This window comes from Ctenocephalides felis, unplaced genomic scaffold (genome assembly GCF_003426905.1).
Source record: "Ctenocephalides felis isolate EL2017-DRISC unplaced genomic scaffold, ASM342690v1 CF-g0.4_SCAFFOLD_03571, whole genome shotgun sequence".
In the NCBI taxonomy this organism is placed as follows: Eukaryota; Metazoa; Arthropoda; class Insecta; order Siphonaptera; family Pulicidae; genus Ctenocephalides; species Ctenocephalides felis.
Genome location: NW_020539725.1, coordinates 52699220 through 52705211, shown reverse-complemented (window position 1 = coordinate 52705211; position 5992 = coordinate 52699220). Strand labels below are relative to the sequence as shown.

Below are 5992 nucleotides of genomic sequence, written 5' to 3'. Positions count from 1 at the left end.
ATAAAGTTATTTATAAATAAATATTTGTTTGTTTGTTTCATAGATGAAGAAACATAGAAACATGTTTTAGATATTCATTTGTAAATGAGAATTTACTTATATTTAATTTAAAATATTTATGTACTTTTATAATTTTTGACAGTTATTATAGAATTTTCATAATACTGATGACATATTTTGAATTTATTGCAGAAATGTCAAAGTTTAAAATGTGTGAAAAATTTAACTTATGCAGCTTCATAGAATTTTTGGAAAAAAGAAAGCAGTGTGCAAGTAAGTTCATTATTATTATTAATTTATTAACTTCCCGTAGGTAGTTATAGTAATAGCAAAAAATTGAAAATGAAATTTTTTATATATCTTCACGTTTCAAAAGTTTCTGAATATTTTTGGCAAACCTTAAAAAAATGGATGTATATGTGTATGTATGTGTGTGTGTGTGTGTGCGAAATTTTCGTCGACGATTTCGGGAACACCAATCAACCGATTTGAATAATTCCAAAGCATTCGATTCGTATTGATAAGGACATTCTTATTGGCGAAGGCAAGTCTAGCCGTTTCGAAGATACGGAGCAAAAAGTGTATATATATATATATATATATATATATATATATATCTATAACTTTGTCAAAAAAAATAGATATTGAGATGAATTTTTTATAAATAAAGGTTTTTAGCTTTCATAATATCAAAAAATCTCAAAATCGGAAAAAAAATAAATAAAAAACCAAACAACCCCCTTAAAGTGATAGATAGATAATTATGATGCATAGATATTTTCTTTAATTTATGCATTATACCCGGACGTCCAATCAGGGGATTGGCAATAGATTTCGACATTTTTAGGTACGACCAAAGATTTGCTGATGTTCAGGATGGAATGGGTGCAAATATTAAAAAAAAAATTTTTTAATTTTATGGATTCCCTCTCTTAGAGTCTCTTATAAAATTCTAATTCAGAGCCACGGGCTCGCCCGTAGGTAAGCGGTTAAGAGCGACGAGACCTGAATCAGAGATCCCGGGTTAGATATCCACTTCGAGCAGCCTGTTGTCAACGATTTTCACTTGGAAATATAGATAGCAATATGTTTCCAAGTAAAAATAGCCCTTGCCCGGCATTGCTGCACCAATAAAAAGTTAGCCCTATTAGATTAAATCTAATAACGAAAAATCATCAAATATGGATGGATTAACCATTGGGTTACCATCTAAAAAATACGAAGTAAGGAGAAGTTTTAGCCCAACAGCTAATAGGGCATAAGGTTCTGTTTGCTGTTAAAATATATAAATATGTGATAATAAAAAAAAAACAAAATCAGAGCCTCGATCCTTGTCCAATTCACTATGTTATCCGAGCCTTACCTGCAAAAAGCGGCATATCAGAAAAATCAGCTGTTCGCCAGCCAGCACCTTGCACAACCTCATGCACAATTATTCAAATATCTCCATCTCGTTCTGGCTTAAGCTTACCGCACTCATCTTTTATCTCCCTCGATCCTTTCAGTAGCCCAAGAGTTTGCTGGTGAAGAATAATTCAGTATCGTTCGAACTTTCGAACAGGTATCATGCTTACTGTAGTGTTTATGCAGTTTCTAGTGAAATTTTAAAATTTATTTTAATTGAATTAAAGTTGGTTTGATAATAGTTAATACAAGTGGTATTTTAATTTTTGTATTGAGGTATCATTTTGTTTAGTGACGGAATTAAAAAAAACATTTGCATATATATATATATATTATATATATATATATTAATTTAATAATTAATTAATATCATTAAAATATTAACTATAAATATTTTTAAGATTATTTTTTATATATGTTTCTAATTAAGCTATTGATATTAAAAATCTATATTCAGCTACATTATTTTATCTATAATACATCAAGTGTTCAAAAATATAAAAAATTGCGGTTTTTAACGTTATTAAAAATTAATAAAAATATTTGTCAACCCTATTATCCATAAAATAATTAAAAAGTTGATAAACCTAAATAGTTTTTCATGTTCAATAAAATTACTTCATAAATTCAAAAACTACTTTTTAAATATTATTATTTAAATTTAAATTTCTTTATTAATTTTTGGTTCCATTTTTATAAATATTATGTCGTGATGTATCATTATTTTTGGGTAATTTAAAATATTCTTTTTCATTTGATTTTTTTGCTTCTATAATTTTGACTGTTTTTATCCAATTTTCACAACACAATCTGAATCATATTTTAGCCCCAATTTAAAATATTTTTTCCGCAATTTTTTGTAATAATATAGAAATAAAATTTTAATTCAATTAATGAGATAAATTTGTAATATATTTATATATACATAATATTAAATTTAACAATTAAAAAAAAAATTTTTAATTTTCATTAATGGTGATGCCATACAGTTAGTAAGTGTGACCAAAAATAAAGTGACAAACTATACAAAGGTTCACAAAATTTGGAAGCCTAAAAGGTGAGTAAATTTTGATAAAATTATTTTTATTACATCTATGCTGAATATTCCAAAATAATAATAATTATTATTATTCTGAATTAATGTATTAATTTTTTTCATTTTTATTACATTTCTTCAAAATGTCATAAAACCTAAATCAATAGACCAATAAAAAATGCACATTACTAGCTAAGCATTCAGTATAAAATAATTTCCAAATATCATTGAAACTAAATCAAACTATAAATACTGCAATAAAATGATTTCATTCCTAGGTAAGCATTTAGCATAAAATAATCTTAAGAAAAATCACATATATATTCCTGAAGTCTTGAATAGATTTTTACATTATATAAATCATAAATATTATATTCTATGACTCTTCCAACGGTTTTCAAAAGTCATCCAAAAAATTAAGGTAAAACATGATGTAATCGATCATAAATGTTTTATTGACCGATCAAATTAATTGTAATATTTTCAAAGTAATTAATTTATTATTTTATGTTCAAATGCAAACATTCTAAAACTGACATCAAGTACGTTGCAATTTAATAGTCCATCTTATAGAACATTTTCTATAAATAATGCAATGACACATTTACTATTACTTGCTATAAAGAAAAATTAAATTGTTTTCAATGCAACATACAAAACATTTCAGGTCACGATTTTGTTCGTATTATCAATATTATTGTATATCAATATTTGTATATGCCATATATTGTTAATTGATTGCAATATGGATTTGCTTAATTTTATAATTTTATATTAATCATTTAAATTTTTGCATAGACAGGTATATCATAGATGGCAAAGTTTAAGTATGCATAAATTATGTAAATAATAACGATTAGTTATGAATATTTCAAATTTTGTGGTCAACAATTTCTCTCATGTTTTGCACTGAAAACTTGGCTTATGTTTTTTATAGAAAACTTATGCAAGTGAATTTTGAATCCATGTGCAGATAGAATAGGTATTTTGAATTTTATATTTAATTGCAAATTACCAAATATTTTTATTTGGTGATAATTTTTTTGCAATTTTGCAATTTTGGCTAATGTCAAGTCATTAAACAATAGTTAAGTCAAGTCTTATCGGTGTAAGTTTCTCATTAAAAATCCGCTTTTAGAATGCACTAAATATAAAATGCATTTATTAAACATATAAAATGTTTATTTGAATAAAAGCAATAAGCATTATTCAATCATTTTATTTTACAACTTGGATTTGAAGATTTACTTTAGTATGGAGAGTGATTGATGATGCTCTTCGTAAGATACATAGAGATTTTATAAATATCAACTTTCAAGCAAATAAACACACACAGCTATATATATATATATATATATATATATATATAAACAATAGTTTTTAATTAATCGGATCTCTAGTCATAAAACAACATTTATTGATCAGAATAGTAAATAGTTCTTTTCGCACGTTTCTATTGTTTCATCACACTAGTGCAAATATGATATTTTTTGTTCTTCTAGGATGTATAGTAAAACTGGGTATCATTTTTAAACAAATCAAATATTTGAAATGAAAATTGTGTTCTTGTTGTCAGTCTGTAAATTCCGTAAAAATGGTTTTCTTACTATAAATCGATTTACTTAACATTTTGTTCGAAAAACTGTAGATTGTTGTGAAGATTTTGGGCTTTTTCTTTAGTTACAAATGATCATATTTGATATTTTGTTCAAAATTAATTTAACAATAAACTGAGGGTTGTTGCTAGGATTCTTTACTTTTACAAACTCTGGTGTACCTATTTGAGTCAACTCACATTAACCAAAAAAAAATTTCCATAATATTTCAAAAATATTTTTTATTTGGTTAGCAGTAATTTAGTTAGAAGTTCCATTGGATATTTATTTTCCTGGATATTTTAATTTCAACAATGAAAACAATCTTAATCTTTCACTAATCAATTTACGCATAATGTTCAGTAATTAAATTTTTATGTTTGTTTAATATCTTCACATATGAGAATAAACAATGTTGTTGAACATTGATGATTTCCTTATAGCATATAAGTATTTCTTCTCTTCGAATGCAAATGCAAAATAAATTTGCATAGATGTGCGAATAGTTTACTAGACTTGCCCAATTGTCAAAATTTGCATTTACACGAGCTCAAAAATAAATAATGTAATGACTAATGGTTAAAACATGCTGGAACGGCTGATTTTGATAACAAAATTTTGCAAGAAAAACTCGTTCATCGAGTCCAAATAAGTAAATAAATTTGCTTGGAAACAAATATAAAAATATAAAAATAACGCCACAAACAAAGCAAATTTATTATATAAACTAAAATATATTATATAAGGAATTATAATTAAGGTTTTTCTTGAATTCATGCAGAAAAATATGTTAATTAAGAAACTAAAACCAGATCGTTAAGAAACAATCATAAGTCCTTTGAAAACCATTGTAATTTTTTAAAAAGTTAGATAATTTCATTCTGTGAATCCCCTTCGCAAGAAAATATGTTCAGGCATGAAATAACTATAGGTCAAATTATAAATTGCTGAAATAATATTATTAGAATATTAATTTATAACATCTCATACCATCAACTATTTTAATTGCATATTATTTTTAATTTTTATTAAAAACAATACTTTCCATCATGTTGAAATTGTCATATGGTCTTATTGTTCATCAAAATCTCGTATTAAAAATTTCATAGTTTGCAACTTTTGTAATATTATATCTACTCCACAAAAACTATTTGCCAGCATTTTTTCAGTATATATTTGAAAATGTTTTTTTTTAACATGCCTATCAATTTTTGTGTAATTATTAGAACAAGATCTTCGAAATGTTGCATGGATGCTGGAAAATACAAGTTTTCATATTAGATTAGACAACATACTTATGAATAATGATTTTTATATAGATATATTTTTATTATATACAAGTTTTTATTATTAGTTTTGAATTCTTGGAGATTTTTTATGAAATACTAATAAAACTATCGAAATTCAGGATCTTATATTTACAATTGGAATACTATGTAGTACATGTAGACATCGGTTTTTATCGTTGGTTTGTGAACGCTATTATGATTTGGCTTTCTTTACATTTTTATATATGTTTTTTATAAATTATTTTAACTAATCTATTGTTGTGGGCATGCTTGGGTCATAAAGTTTTAAGTTGGCCTGCTTGCGAAAGATTAAAATTTTCCTTTCATTAACACTTGCCAATGAAATACTTGCTCAATTTTATATACACGTTAAAAATTAAAAAATTATATTGTAAATTTTAAAAAAAATAATTGCATAAAAGAATACACGTATAATGATATCTAATAGTTTATTAGTTCTAGAATATAGAATTATAATTGTAAGACCAACAATTATCTGACTATGTTGAGTAAAAATTCCATCTAATTTTGTCGTTTTTCAAAAATTTGTCACCTGGTTCTTTTTAACCCATAGACGGGGTTAAAAGGGGCAAACGGGGTCCAATGTCTTATGTTAAATTTTAAATAGATTTAAAAAAATAATAGCTACATTATTCAACGATTGCAAA

General features: G+C 25.1%; 1 protein-coding gene across 1 annotated transcript in view; it reads left to right on the top strand.

Annotated features, from left to right (window-relative positions):
* The first annotated feature begins 1632 nt into the window (after nt 1–1632).
* Nucleotides 1633–5992, top strand: part of LOC113386239 — a 73759-nt gene continuing 69399 nt past the window's right edge. Inside the window, exons 1-2 of the mRNA XM_026624030.1 lie at nt 1633–1680; nt 2394–2461. The gene's annotated coding sequence lies outside the window, so the exon portion shown is untranslated. The remainder of the gene's footprint in view (nt 1681–2393; nt 2462–5992) is intronic.